Genomic DNA, 16,530 nt, shown 5'->3' on the forward strand with positions numbered 1-16,530 from the left:
GGCCTCAGGGAGAACAGCCTGCGCCACGTGTTCTCCTTCCGCCGCCAGCTCTTTGTCCGGCTGGCGCGGGAGGACACGACGGAGGGTAGTTTTAATGTGGTGCACGAGGGGACTGCCTACCGCGTCTTCTGGACGTCGGACGGCGTGCGGTGCCATGCCTGTAGGGAGGTGGGGCATGTTCGTAAGAACTGCCCCACCTCCAAGGCCGCCAAACCACCGAAGGCGGCCAAGGCTGGCGCTGCCGCCACCCCTCCCCCAGTTGCGTCCGCGTGCCGGGAGCCGTAGGTGCGCGGGCATCGTCGGAGGCCTTTGTTTTCAGGGCCTCCGGCGGGGAGGAGGGAGAGCGTCGGAACGGAAAGAAGGCGCGGAACAAGGAGAAACATCTAGAGGCGGGTCCCCTCAGTGCGCCAGAAAGATTGACCACCGCGCTCGGCCCAACCCAGCCACCGGCGAGTGCGGGGTGCCCTGAGCCCGTGCCCGAGCCCTTGAACAACACCGCAGAGGGGCCCGGGCGCGGGCAAGAAAAGGAAAAGGGGGGGGCGGAGCGGGAGGCCTCGGAAGACATGGAGGTCTTCCTGCCTCAGCGCACCTCCAGCAACAAAAGGAGACGCCGCTCCGTTGAGGTGGAGGGGGAACAAAATCCCTCCGCGGAGGAATCGGTGCCCGCCGCGTGTCCCGCGTCCCCCACCAGCGCCCCCATGCTGCGCCGTAGGCGGGAGGAGTCTGTCCCCGGGGAGGGTGAGACAGTCGAGGCTGCCCAGCCTCTGCCTCCCGGGGATGGCATCGAAGATCTGCCTGTTGTGGGCGGCGTGGGGACCGCGGACGAAAGCATTGCCGCCGGGCCGGGCGTCCCGGGGACTGAGGCGGGCGGGGCCGAAAAGGCCGAACCTGAGCCCGCCCAGCCAATATCCAACTTCCCCCGGGAGTCGCTCGACCCGGCAGAAAATGAAATGAACAAATTTTATGACACTGTAGATGCTGGGCCGGGGGTTGGCAGCGGGGAGGGGGAGGAACACCCACCCTCGCCCCTTACTTTGGAGCTGGAGCACTTGGGGAGCCTGGGGATTTCCTATGGCTGGGTCTCTCCTTGTTCCCCGGTTCCTGGGGCGGAGGGGGAACCCCTTCCGCTGTCATTTCCCGACCCAGCACCATTTTTAAAAGAGCCCAGTGGGGACTCCTCTGCCGACGATCCTGGGGGTGGGATCGGGGCAGAGCCAGGGCCGGTTGGAGCGGCCGGTTCATTTGCCGTACCTTGTGCGGTCGATGGGCCGGCTGCTGGCGGCCACCTCCCGGAGGAGGACGGGGACTCGGTGGGGGACGCGGGAGAAAATCTGGAGACCACCGCCAGCGAGGTGGTGGATCTGCTCGCGGCCGCCGCCGAGACCATCCTCATTCCTGCAAAGGAACTCCGGGACTTTTTGGCCCAGAGCCGGGGTCGCTGCAACCAAGCCCGACTGGCCCTGGAAAAATGGTCCGAGCCAGAGCTGATCAAGGGGTCCGTCCGCGCCGCCGTTAAAACCTTGGCCGCGGGCGGGCCCTTGACAAAGGAGCAACACCTTGAGCTGCGCGAGCTCGAGGGACTCCTCGCTAGGCTGCGGAGGGAGCGGAGTTCAACAAAAGACTCCGCTCCCTCCCCCACAATAGGTTAAGGTAGAGGTTGCACTATGCTTTTGCCATGAAGATAACCATAGCCAGCCTCAACATCAACGGCGGCAGAGGGGCACGCCGTAGATTTGACAATTTTTCGCTCCTGCGGGAGGGGAAATATGCGGTGTGCTTCCTGCAAGAAACCCACACCGTTCCAGGAGACGAAGCCACGTGGCTCCTGGAATGGCAAGGAGAGGTCCGCATGAGCCACCTCACTGCCATTTCTAGTGGGGTGGCCATCTTGCTGGGCCCGCATTTTCAGCCGGAGATCTTGGGGGTCGAGGAGCCCGTGCCAGGCCGCTTGCTGCACGTAACGGTTCGCCAGGGGGACGTGCCGCTCCATCTCGTGAACGTGTACGCCCCTCAGCCCGGCCCGCAGCAAACGCGCTTCTTTGAAGAGGTGTCCGCTCTTCTTGGCTCCGTCGACGTCGGCGACTGCATTGTCCTCGGGGGGGATTTTAACTGCACCCTCGAGGCGAGGGACCGCTCCGGTGCCCCGCAGTGCATGACAGCGATGGAGAAGCTGAGGGACCTGGTCGGGTCCTTCGACTTGGTGGACGTCTGGCGAAATCTCCACCCCGACTCCAGCGCCTTTACTTGGGTGAGGCCTGGAGTAGGATGGTCTAGAGTCGACCGCCTTTACGTGTCTCGGGCGTACGTTTCCTGCATCCCGGCGGCCTCCATGTGGCCGGTGCCGTGTTCGGACCACCACCTGGTGTGGGCGGAGCTCGCTTCGCTCCGCGCGAGGACGGGGTCCGCGTACTGGCACTTTAACAACCGGCTGCTGGAGGACGTGCGGTTCCAGGACTCGTTCCGTCGATTCTGGTCCGACTGGAGAAGGAAGCAGGGGGGCTTCCCCTCCTTGAGGCTATGGTGGGACGTGGGCAAGGCTCAAGTCCGCGTATTCTGTCAAGAGTACGCGAGGGGATCGACCAAGTTCCCAGGAGGCTGGTCTGTCGGTCGCCTTCCTATCCCTCGACCAAGAGAAGGCGTTCGACAGGGTGGATCACGACTATCTGCTCGGAACTCTGCGCGCTTTCGGGTTCGGGACGCATTTCGTCGCCCGGATCCGACTTTTGTACGCCGCCGCGGAGTGTCTGATTAAGGTTAACGGGTCCTTGACGGCACCCCTTCGCTTTAGGAGAGGGGTGCGCCAGGGATGCCCCATGTCCGGCCAGTTATACGCCGTTTGCGTGGAGCCTTTCCTGCGCCTCTTGCGGACGAGGTTGACGGGACTGGCTCTGCAAGGGCCGGGCGTGGAGGTCGTCCTCTCGGCTTACGCTGATGACGTGCTCCTCGCGGTAGAGGATCCCGCTGACCTGCGGAGATGCGTGAGTGCCAAGAGATTTACTCGGCCGCATCCTCCGCCAGAATCAACTGGGAGAAATGTTCCGGACTCCTGGTGGGTCAGTGGCGGGTAGACTCCCTGCCGGAGGAGCTCAGGCCTTTTGCCTGGAGCACGACCCATCTCCTCTATCTGGGAGTCTACCTTAGCCCAGACGAGGGAGCTGGCCGGCGAACTGGCAGAAGCTGGAGGCCAAGGTCGCCGCTCGCCTAGGGCGCTGGACAGGACTGCTCCGAGTGCTGTCCTACAGGGGTCGAGCGCTAGTCATAAACCAGCTGGTGGCCGCAATGTTGTGGTACCGGCTGGTCACTTTGACCCCTCCCCCTGCGTTTGTCGCCAAAATACAGAAGAAGCTGGTGGACTTCTTCTGGAACAACAGGAAGCACTGGGTCTCTGCCGCGGTCTTGAGTCTCCCGCTTGAGGAGGGCGGTCAGTCGTTCGTGTGCGTCAGCGCCCAGCTCGCGACTTTCCGTCTTCAGACCCTGCAGAGATACCTTTACGTCGAGCCCCCTCCTAGGTGGTGTGCTCTGGCGACGTATTTCTTCCGCCAGCAGCGCGACCTCAATTACGACACGCAGCTCCTGTTTGTGAACTTGGGGGGTGTCAGGACTGCCCTCCGGGAGCTGCCTGTCTTTTACAAGGAACTCATCAGGGTCTGGAACAAAGTCTCCACCAAGCGCAGCTCTCCGCCGGCTGGAGTGGCGGCCGTCCTGCAGGAGCCACTGCTCGGGAATCCGTACCTCCACGATCGAGGTTTTATGTAGCGGTCGGAAGAGAGGGCTGTGGCTGGTGAGGTGACCAGGGTCAGGGACCTGCTCGATGGCGGAGGAGCGGGCTGGATGGCGCCAGACACGCTGGCGCGGCGCCTAAATTCTGCCAACGTCCGCCACGCGGCCGATGCCATCGAGTCGCTAAAAACAGCTCTGGGCCCTGACCCCGTTAGGTGCATCGAGAAGGCTCAAGCACGTGGGGAGATCCCGTCCGAACTGACCTCCGTCCGGACGGAATTCCTCATCGGCGCCAAACCCCGGAACCTCCCTCGGGGGCCGGCGCCTCACAACTTGAGCCGCCTCGGGGAAATCCCCTCCGTGCCTTTCAGTTCCGCGCGGAGGGGTTTCCTGTACGGTCTGCTCCTGCACACTCTCAACTTTGCCATCCTCGCCGGCCGTCCGGACACGCCATGGCGTACCATCTTGCCGTCCGGAGGAGGCGGGGGTCCCTGATGGAGGGCACTCTACGCAGGTGTCCTCCCACTATTCATCGGGGACTTGGCCTGGAGGGTGGTGCACGGAGCAGTGCCGTGCAACAAATTTTTAAGCCGTTTCACGGACTCACAGGCTGCCTGCAATTTCTGCGGTCTGGAAGAGTCCGTGTTCCATGTTTTTATGGAATGCACATGGTTGCAGCCCTGTTTTATTATTTGAAGGGGCTGCTCCTGAAATTCTGGCTGCACTTCAGTCCCACTCTCCTGATCTTTGGGCACCCTGTGCGGAGGGGAGCGGGTAGGTCCGAAGGCCTCCTCGTAGGACTGCTCCTGGGCACGGCCAAGGGTGCCATCAGTCGGTCCAGGCAGCGGGCGGTCGAGGGCGTCGTTCAACCTGACTGCCTGCCTCTCTTCCGCTCTTACATCTGGTCCAGGGTGTCCTTGGAGATGGAGCACGCGGTGTCCACCGGTACGCTCGTGGCCTTCCGCGAGAGGTGGGCACCGGAGGGACTGGAGTGCATCATCACGCCCGGCAACCAAATTTTAATTTGATTTTACGTTTTAAAGTTTAATTTGTTTTACTTGCCGGTGTTTTTAGTGTCCCCCTCCCCTTTTATAGGGGGCACTTGGAAAAATGTGATTTTAGCGCCCAAAAAAAAAAACCAAAAAAAAAAAGAAAAAAAAACACAAAAAAAGGAAAAAAAAAAGGGGCCTTGAAAATGTCTGCTGTGTCACCCAGGCGGGTGGCACGGTTTAATGTTTATGTTTTTTTTTCAGGTAAACTCAAAAGTGTTTCATGCACAAGGACCCCCAGGTCCCTCTGCACCGCAGCATGTTGTAATTTCTCCCCATTCAAATAATATTCCCTTTTACTGTTTTTTTTCCCAAGGTGGATGACCTCACATTTTCCGACATTGTATTCCATCCGCCAAACCTTAGCCCATTCGCTTAACCTATCTAAATCTCTTTGCAGCCTCTCTGTGTCCTCTACACAACCCGCTTTCCCACTAACCTTTGTGTCATCTGCAAATTTTGTTACACTACATTCTGTCCCCTCTTCCAGGTCATCTATATATATTGTAAACAGTTATAGTCCCAGAACCGATCCCTGTGGCACACCACTAACCACCGATTTCCAACCCGAAAAGGACCCATTTATCCCGACTTTCTGTTTGCCAGCCAATTCTCTATCCATGCTAATACATTTCCTCTGACTCCGCGTACCTTTATCTTCTGCAGTAACCTTTTGTGTGGCACCTTCTCGAATGCCTTTTGGAAAACTAAATACACCACATCCATCGGTACACCTCTATCCACCATGCTCATTATATCCTCAAAGAATTCCAGTAAATTAGTTAAACATGATTTCCCCTTCATGAATCCATGTTGCGTCTGCTTGATTGCACTATTCCTATCTAGATGTCCCGCTATTTCTTCCTTAATGATAGCTTCAAGCATTTTCCCCACTACAGATGTTAAACTAACCGGCCTATAGTTACCTGCCTTTTGTCTGCCCCCTTTTTTAAACAGAGGCGTTACATTAGCTGCTTTCCAATCCGCTGGTACCTCCCCAGAGTCCAGAGAATTTTGGTAGATTATAACGAATGCATCTGCTATAACTTCCGCCATCTCTTTTAATACCCTGGGATGCATTTCATGTCTACCTTGAGATCCATTAGCCTGTCCAGCGCTACCCCCCTAGTGATAGTGATTGTCTCAAGGTCCTCCCTTCCCACATTCCCGTGACCAGCAATTTTTGGCATGATTTTTGTGTCTTGCACTGTGAAGACTGAAGCAAAATAATTGTTTAAGGTCTCAGCCATTTCCACATTTCCCATTATTAAATCCCCCTTCTCATCTTCTAAGGGACCAACATTTACTTTAGTCACTCTTTTCCGTTTTATATGTCGGTAAAAGCTTTTACTATCTGTTTTTATGTTTTGCGCAAGTTTACTTTCGTAATCTATCTTTCCTTTCTTTATTGCTTTCTTAGTCATTCTTTGCTATCGTTTAAAATTTTCCCAATCTTCTAGTTTCCCACTAACCTTGGCCACCTTATACGCATTGGTTTTTAATTTGATACTCTCCTTTATTTCCTTGGTTATCCATGGCTGGTTATCCCTTCTCTTACCGCCCTTCTTTTTCACTGGAATATATTTTTGTTGAGCACTATGAAAGAGCTCCTTAAAAGTCCTCCATTGTTCCTCAATTGTTTTATTCTTGCCTGGCCTTGCCATTGTTTGCAAACTTTGTATTGATGTTTAACATTTCTAGTAGTGGAAGACACTGCACAACAATATTATATTAAATAAAACATTTTTAATGATTACAAAAGTTTTAAATAACTTTTTTTAACAATAAACACCCATCTACCCCCCCACCCCCACAGTGAAAATGTTTAAATTAACAATAACAACATTAACAACAGTGTAATATATAATGGTATAACAACAACAACAAACTTTCAAAAACAATTATAAGTATAACAAACACCCTCCCACCCACAACAAGTCAACACATTTATTAATAACAAGAATAACAAGAATACAAAAAATACCTTCCCACCCCCCCCCCTACTTGCGGCCACACCTCGCCTTGCCTTTACCCCCGCTGGTCTGAACCCCACCTCTCTCCCTTGTACCCACACCAAGCCGCCTTGTAGCAGGGCACCTCGCGCGCTGCTGCTGTGTGGGGGCTGACGGTGGAAGATTCAAAGATGGGGCTGGAGAAACTGGAGAGGACGTGTGCAAAGAAACATCCTCCGAGTCAGAAGCAATTGCTTCCTCCTGACTCGCATGCTTCGGCAATGGAGGTACGGCACCTTGGGGTGCAGCCTGCCGTCTCGCATCCATGGACTCGGCTATTCTCTCCATTGCCACAACCATCCATGGTATCTCCTCCGAGATTATCGCGGTCAGAGCGGCAAAATGCCCAGTTAACCCGCCCATTGCCTGGAGAAGCTCGCGACCAATTTCGATGCTCGTTCGAGACAGTTGCACCCTATCCAGGTTGACTTCTGCCGGTCTGGGAGCAATCCGACCTCGCTGAACCAACCTCCGCGGGTGTCGGCGCAGGCATTGAATCACTCGGGGTGCCCTGCTGCAAGGAGCTTGGCCCCGCTGCTTCCTTGGTGGAGGAAGACGTGGCTACAGGAACATTTGAAGAACCTGCTGCAGGCGCTTCTGCCACCTCTTCACTGTCCTCGATGGACAAGAGGACTTGCACAAGTAGAGGAGACGCTCTTGCTTTCTCACCTCCAGATACAGCCTGGGGAGGCTGGAGAGCCTAGAGAATCTGGGGAACCTGCAAAGCCTGCACAACCTAGAGAATCTGGCGAGCCTGTGAAGCCTGGAGAACCTGGAGAATCGGGGTAACCTGTGAAGCCTGGAGAACCTGGGTAATCTGCGAAGCCCGGTGACCTAGAAAACATAAATGAGGTTAGTAGAAGAGAAGGAGATGCTATGGTGATATGAGAATGCTTACGCTACGCAGGCATATGTACAAGGAGCAACACTACTGCTATAAATATCACCGACAGACGTCACATATAATTAACATCATGTTAGCACAATGATATTTCATGATCCCCATCATAATTACATAACATCACATCATCACATGTTGTACTGAAATGGCATTAAATTGCTTTAAATTACCAATGGTTTATACATTACTCATGTGGCACAAGAACAGGTTCAGCACGGGTGGCCGAATGATTGTAGACCCCCACTAACGCCATCACCCGCTCCTCGAGGTCGGTGAGTTGGCAAAGGTCTGTTGGTCCTCCTCCAGTCCGCCTCTGCTTGGCTCGGTTTTTTGACAGTTTCCTCGGCAAAGGTGAGAAGAGCATGGCATAAATTCTTGCCGAGTACTATTACAGATATTACAGATATTAATAGATACTATTACTATTACAGAATACAACCCAACTCACAGAACACACAGATAATCCACAATTAGTCATTACCCTTGCTGTTCATCGTTAACGTTATATGCTAATACATTTTGTATGCAATTGAATGCATGGTTATATCTACGATCTGAGAATAAATTTAATAAGATCGAGGTTAAGAACCAAGATTACCAGCCTAATTTCAATGCAGCAGATTTATATTTGAATTAATGAGCCATTGCATCATTACAATTTATAAATTTAATAATTTAATACTTACTCTTCCAGAACCAACCAGGTCGCTCCAGTGCTTACGGCACTGGTTCGGCTCACGGACCTCGTGTAGTGGAAGAGACCACTTCGGCGATCTCTGTCCAGATATGTTGGTACACCTGGGGGAGGGGGGGGGAGGGGGGGTTTCCCATGGGTCAATTGGGCCCAATGATTTTCTACCTCGAGGACAAGGGCAGCATTGGCCTCCTCAGAAAAATGCTTTGCGCGCCTTCTGTCACCCATCTCCTCTCCCACCTCACCCAGATCACTCCCTTCACCCACCTCCTTCACATCTATGGCATCACTCAGCATCTCCTCTACGTGCTCCATTATTTCTTTTTAATAATTTTCAATTATTTTTGACCAACAATCAATTATTCACTGTCCCACAAAACCAGATTTCCAATCACAACCACAACCACACTTGACTCTCTCTCTGTTCTGCACATGTGCAGATGACCCCTGACCTCCCGAATCACGGGAAAAGTTAATCACCAAAAAATAACACACATGCACAGAATGGCCGTTGCTATGGACACCGGCCTTGCATGATGGAATAAATCGCTAACGCCCATTTCACATCGCTACGGCTAACGCCAAAATTAAAAAATCAAAACTAGCGGTTTTTAAAATGGGCAATATTCCGGCGATCCCAAAAAATAATATTATCACTAACGCCGGAAATATTGCCCATATTTGGACGATATAGATCCCGATGGAAAGTCTAGCCCTATGAACTCGTCCTCAAGGGTACCTTTGCCAATTTGAGATGTCCAATCTGTATGCAGATTAAAATCGGCCATGATTATTATAGTACCTTTCTCACAAGCCTCCATTATTTCTTGATTTATACTCTGTCCTACAGTGTAGCTACTGTAGCTACTCCCATCAGTGATTTCTTTCCCTTATTATTTCTTATCTCCACCCAAACTGATTCTACATCTTGATCTTCTGAGCCAATATCATTTCTGACTGCTGCACTGATCTCATCCTTTATTAACAGAGCTACACCATCTCCTTTTCCTTTCTGCCTATCCTTCCGAAATGTCAAATATCCCTGAATATTCAGTTCCCAGCCTTGGTCATCTTGCAACCATGTCTCTCTAATGGCTATCAGATCATACCCATTTATTTCTATTTGTGTTGTCAACTCATCTATTTTGTTACAAATGCTGCGTGCATTCAGATAAAGAGCCTTTAATGTTGGCTTTTTCCATTTTTCCTTACTCTCACTCTAAGTGCTGGTGCACACTTATGTTTGTACACGTTGTCCCTTCCTGTCACACTCTGGTTATCATTACCCCTATCGCTACCCCTGCACTATTGCCTTCTCCTTTCTCTTTGACATTGTTATTGGAGCAAAATCTGCTGAGACGGTACCGACTGAGTGCAGTGGTTCAGCCAGCTTGTGGTCACAATGGGAAAAGATCCCAAAGTGGTGAGCTATAAATTATTCATGTGTTGCAGTCTACACTACAATAAAACATTTTTATATTCATTCCTGGGATGTGCCCGTCGCTGGCAAGGCCAGCATTTATTGCTCATCCCAAATGTATATTTGTTAATGAAAATTTGACATGTTGATCTTTATTCAGTGCTCTTTATAGGGGCCGAAATTGGTCAATGCGTAAGGTCCGCCCATTTCTTGGTGGTATGTCAGCGGTGCGTCGTTTCACACTGCCGGCATACCGCCGAGACCGAAGAGGACAAAATTGGTCAAAATGTTTTTGGCGGTATGTCGGCAGTATGTCAACGGTTTGCATCGGGCAGTATGTATCCCAGTAATCGAACCAATCGACTTTCTGTTCGATGGGCGGTGTGGCATTGAACTGCGCACGTGCAAATTTTTTTTTCCTGTTTTTTATTACAGTCGCGTTTTACCCGCGATTTTGAGGGTCAGGGGTCACCCGCGCATGCGCAGTGAGTTGAAGAGGAGAGCGAGAGAGTGAGAAGGAGCAGCAAGCTAGTCGATGACCAGTTAACTTGAAAAATACATAGCACAGTGCAAATATATTCCTAACAACCAATAATTCTTCAGTTTGAAGACTAAGAAGAGATATTTAACAAAGCAAAAATCATACAAATAGAAAGATTATGGCAATGTTAAAAAAGAAATCAAAGTGCAGGAACATCGCTAAGGAGGGGAGGTTGAGGGCGCCCGCCTTCACCGAGATGAAGTTATCTGCCTTTCTCAAGAATATTAGAGAGGTACTCCAAGCTAACGAAGGATGGTCATGGAAAGCCCCACCCCCCGCAAAGGAGTACAACAGGATATGGGACGAGATCAGGGAGGTTGTGTCCTCCACAAGTACCATGGTACGCACCGGAGACAGGTGTCGTCAGAGGTGGAATGGCCTGGTGAGGGTAGCAAGAGTCAGTAATGATTTTATTTTTGCACCCCCCATGTGCCATGTACCATGTAAATATAGGTTCAGTGTCACACGGATTATGTTATTTATCTTAAGGTTATGGCGATGTATTCGTGTTTTTCAGGCAATGACAAGAGGATCAAAGCAGTACTTTTTTTACGTGTGTTTGTGAGTGCGTGTGTGTGTGTGTGTGTGTGTGTGTGTGTGAGTGAGAGCATGTTAAATGGACTGAAGATTTTTACTTTTTACTTTACTTTCTGCAGAAGAAGACATCTGCAATAGCAGCCAATCAGCGGCGTACGGGGGGAGGACCCACAACCCAGGAGCCTCTGACTGACATCGAGATTCGTGCCCTGTCCCTGGTTAGGGATAGCAACTGTGCCACCACCGGCATTGGAGCTGACCCACTCACATAAGATGGTAAGTTGAATAAAATGCAGTCTGTGTTGCAGTCTTCTCATGTCATGTAATGTAACTGTAACTGTAATGTTGGCCTGGTGTAATATAATGTAAGTTTATTGCACTGTATTGTTGGCCTCATGTGATGTACTGCAATGTTGGGGGCATGTAACGCAATGCATATATGTATTGTCTGTATGCGATATTTAATGCAATACTGCAGCAGTGGTGGACATTTAAGTAAGGCTGCGATAAGTCACTGTACTATGTACTCATGTAACCCTGACCCCCTCCCCTGGTGCCAAGCTTTTTAAAATGTTGTTTTGTACTTCCAGACTCCGACGAGTCAGACCACACCAACACAGAGAGACCCACTGCCTTCACCTCTGGCATCACCCAGTCCTCTTCCATCTTCACCACTGGCAGAGATGAGGAACAGGAAGAGGAAGAGGAAGAGGAAGAGCCACTGATTCTGCATCCAGTGGAGGTGGAGATGGAGACGGAGGAGGATACACCAGCTCCATGTGGGCCAGCTGGAATATCCTCCACCATGGAGTCTGTATTCAGGGGAATTCTTCCATGGCTCCTCTGATTCTGCGGGACCAAGCCGTGCACAGCAAGGCACCTCCAGTGTTGTAGCGCCTTTGCCGCAGCGACGGCGGTTGATGCAGGAAAGGTCGGTTGCTGTAGGCGTGTACCAGGACATGGTGCATCTGTCACAGGCCAGTGTCGACATAGGTCGAGAGATGCTCAGTGACATATCTACAATAGCCACAAACATCGCGGCTCAATCAGAGCGGCAGTCGGAGGAAAGTTTGCGTATGATCGCCGCGATGGAGCGAACCGCCGACACCATCGAAGCCATGCGGCAATCGACGGGATCAGGACATAGCGCGGATCACCCCCCCGTGCCATAGTAGTCAGGTCGACAGCACCTGAGGGTGGGGAGATGACATCATCTTCCAGCCCTGAAGCCATGCCTTCCACATCGCGAGCTTCTCCTGAGGCCCCAGTTATTGCGCCTGCAATGTCTGACCCCCAACGACAGCAACGGCACTTGGGGTGCGGTGCTGTATGCCGGCTTGGTAGTAGCACGGGAAGATTTATGCCCAGGGGCACTGGGAAAGGGAAGGGTGGGAGTAAAAAATGGGGGAATAGTCCCAAGGGTGGAGTAGCACAAGGGCGTGGACGGGGCCAAGGTGGTGGCCGAGGAAAGTAAAGGTTCTTTTTGTTGTAATTGAAGTTTGATTTGTAAACATTTATTAAATTTGTAAAAGTTTTGTTAAAGTTGTTACTAAAGTTGTTTCAGTTGTTTTATAGTTATTAGTTTTACATAGTTTTAAAATTGTATATTTTTAAAATTTTTACATAAACGTTTGAATTGAATTTAAGCACACTTTTTATTATAGATGCAGACTATAGATATACTCTCTGTGTAGTCACTGTATAGTTGCATAAGATGGAGACTTGTTTACCTGATGTACTGTCAATAAGGTTTACACTGTGTATATACTATGCTGGCACCACTAGAGGGTACAACTGGTGGAGACTGGGGTTTCCTGCCCTGGTGGCAGGGGCTGTATAAAAGGGGAGCCACCATGTGGCTGCCTCAGTCTGGAGTTACGAATAAAGGATCAAGGTCACTGCAGTTTGAGTACAACACATTGCCTCGTGGAGTCATTCATAGGTACATTACAGACATAACAACTGGTGACAAGAATACGGACTTTCACACGATTATGGCTACTTTTAGCACACTAAAAGACTTCACAGAGGGTGATGAATGGAATGCCTTCACGGAAAGGATCGAGCTATATTTCATGGTAAACGACCTGGCAGGGGAGACGGACGCATCGGCGGAGAAGTACAAGGCTATACTGCTGACCAGTTGTGCGCCCGAGGTCTACCGCCTCGTCAGGGACTTGCTGGCACCCATGAAGGCCAAGGATAAGACATATGATGAGCTGACTGAACTAATTCATGACCAACTAAAACCAAAAGAGAGCATCTTCATGGCCAGGCACAGATTCTACACTCACCGCAGACCTGAGGGCCAGGAGATTGCAAAATATGCTGCCGATCTCAGGAGACTTGCGGCACTATGTGATTTTGGCATTCACCTCAACCAAGCATTGCGAGACATCTTCGTTTATAGGAATTGGTCAAGAGGGCCTCCTTCACAAGCTATTACCTGCCGACACCACAGTCAACCTGCAGAAGGCCATCAGCATCAGTCAGGAGTTCATGACCTTGACCCGCAGCACCAAGCAAATTATTCATCCTGTGGACTCAAACCCGGCAAGTACTGTACACAGAATGGTGCCTTTCATAGGCAAGACTGTAGAACGTGGCTCTGCCCAGGGCAGAGAGCACAGACCTCAGGGTTCCAGAACTCAGAGTCTGCTGAGGGGTGCTAATGGAGTAGCACCATGCTGGCGTTGCAGAGGAAACCATAGGGCTCACCAGTGTCAGTTTGCTGAGTACGTATGGAAAGCCTGTAACATGAAGGGCCACCTCCAGCGTATGTGTAAAAGAAATATGACTCACCATCTAGCAGAGGAGTTGGTAGATGACTTTGAAACCAGCCGGGAGTATGATGATTTGGCCAGAGAGGCAGCTCAGCCCAAAGAAGAAATGTATGGAGTGTATACCTGCACCACCGATTGTCCTCCAGTGAAGATGGAAGTCGAGATAAACAGCGTTCCAGTCTTCATGGAAGTGGACACGGGAGTGAGTCAGTTAGTGATGAGCCTGGATGCCTTTGAGAGGCTATGGAACGAAAAATGACCCGAGCTGGTTCCAGTACAGGAAAAGTTGTGCACCCTACACCAAAGAGCTGATCCCAGTCCTTGGTAGTGCAGATGTAAGTGTAATCCATAATGGTGTGGTGCACAAGTTACCTCTGTGGATTGTTGCAGGTGATGGTCCAACGCTCCCACAGGAAGAAAGTGGATGGGGAAGATCCAGTGCAAATGGGAAGACCTCGTCACTTCAGCAATCAATGTCCCCCATGCTCAGAAGCAGAGCAAAACCTCACCTTCACTTGGACCAGGCACCGGAGAACAGACCAGCACAGCACCTGAGGCACAGACCGTCCATCATGAATGCGTGGCAATGATCTGACCGGAACGACCTAAAAGTACCTTCCCAGCTCCAGTGGCAGGACTCCTGGGGAAGAAGATCGAATTCACAGGCACTCTTCCAGCTTTTGTGGCAGAATTGCGGGAGAGAAGGATCAAGGCAGTCGACCTCGAGGACAGAGGCAAGATGGCGTCCCTGCTGCAGCGAGGTGCAGCTTGGCTGAAAAAAAGATGGCCGCGGCAATATCACGAGGTGCAACACTGAGGGACCAACATGTGGTGTCTAACAAAGGGTTTGATTGGGGTAAAGCCAGCAGGGTTCTCTTAAAGGAGACCCGCAACCAACTGAACTTAAAGAGACATTGTATGCATGGCAATCAATGTAACAAACCGATTAAGATTGTGAACAAAATGTTGTTGCGAGATGTCGGGAATAGAGTGTCCCCAAAAGTAGCAAGCGAGCGAATTTGGGAGGGTAAAGGCACTGATCCTGATACCCTGCCCCAGGTCTAACCCATGCTGCAGGCACACAATGGCATGATTCGCCATGGACCCCTGGAAACGAAAACAGCGCCAATACGCGCAATCGGCCGCCGTTGCCCATCACCCAGGTGGAGACGGCGCAGCCCCCCCAGACCCAGTCGATATCGCAGCCATGTCCGGGAGCGAAAGGTCAGAACCAACGAGTTCCCCAAACGGGACCTGGAACAGCCAGGTTCCCAACACCGTTAGAGAGCAGGCAGAAGATTCGGCAGCCCTCAAAGGAGGGCAGGGAGGCCACACACATCTGTGGCTCTGCCCACCACTAGGTGATGGCAAAGGCCCTGAGTCCTGGCAAGATGAGCGAACCAAGCCCACCCCGCTAGCAGGGGGCGCAGCGTTGCCATCAGACGACTAGGACCCCGTCCGGTTGCTCTGGAACTAGCGAACTCGCATACCTGTACTGCCACCTCAGTATTGACCATGACTGAACCATGAATGCAATCTACCCAATCCTGATGCACGACCGTAAAACATAATGAATGTAAGTCACTGAACCAAGGTGTCACGATACAAACTTTTTTCTTCCTTTCTTTGTACTTGCTCTGTGTCTGATCCTGTATGTTAATACAAGGCCAGCTGCATGATCTTGATGTGGGGGGGGGGGGGGGAGAGGAATGGATGTATGTAGCCATGGACACACACATGGGTCACACCCAGAACCCACTGGAACTTCCACTGCATCATCGAACCATTCAAACTGGTAACCACTACCCAACATTGTGGCAAAAGGACTTGGGGGTTAACAGGGAGAGAGCCAAGCCAAAGCACAGCCAAGGTGCAAGGGCTATTGGCACTTAAGTCTGGGGAGAGCTAAGCCAGAGCACATAGTGCAAAGGTAATTGGCACAAAGGACTTGGGGGAGAGTGATGTTTTATATGCAGACTATAGCTATACTCTCTGTGTAGTCACTGTATAGTTGCATAAGATGGAGACTTGTTTACCTGATGTACTATCAATAAGGTTTACACTGTGTATATACATGCTGGCACCACTAGAGGGTGCAACTGGTGGAGACCAGGATTTCCTGCCCTGATGGCAGGGACTGTATAAAAGGGGAGCCACCATGCGGCTGCCTCAATCTGGAATTATGAATAAAGGACCAAGGTCACTACAGTTTGAGTACAACACATTGCCTCGTGGAGTCATTCATGGGTACATTACAGACATAATACTTGTGTATTGTCAAACCTTTGGGTAACAGTTGGGGGGGAGGCGGTGGTGCCATGGGTTCATCTGCAAGCTCGTCGTCATCCTCCTGCCCCACATTGTCCTCTTCTTCCTCTTTCCTTCTCCATCTCCTGCACTCCATCCGCAGTCCCCTGTGGCAATTCCTGTCCCCACATGATTGCTAAATTATACAACATGCAGCACACCACTGTGAACTGAGCAACCTGCTCAGGGTGGTATTGCAGCCCGCCTCCTGAGTGATCCAAGCATCGAAAGCGCTGCTTCAGCACTCCAATTGTCTTTTTAATTATGTTACGTGTGGCTATATGGCTCTTATTGTACAGTTGCTCGGGTTCTGTGTGAGTGTTCCGCAGGAGGAGTCAAGAGCCAGGTGGTGAGGTCATACCCTTTGTCCCTCAGCATCCAGCATTTACCTTGTGACTTAGACTTCAACAGGTCAGACACAGTGCTCTCATGCAAGATGTGCGCATCATGGATGCTCCCTGGAAAGTTGGCATTCACTGCCATTATGCGCTGTGATTGGTTGCACATTGAGGGAGTGAAATCCCTTATGGTTTTGGTACACCTCCGCCTCGTGTAATGGTGCTCGC

Source organism: Pristiophorus japonicus, chromosome 5, assembly GCF_044704955.1.
Source record: "Pristiophorus japonicus isolate sPriJap1 chromosome 5, sPriJap1.hap1, whole genome shotgun sequence".
NCBI classification, from domain to species: domain Eukaryota; kingdom Metazoa; phylum Chordata; class Chondrichthyes; family Pristiophoridae; genus Pristiophorus; species Pristiophorus japonicus.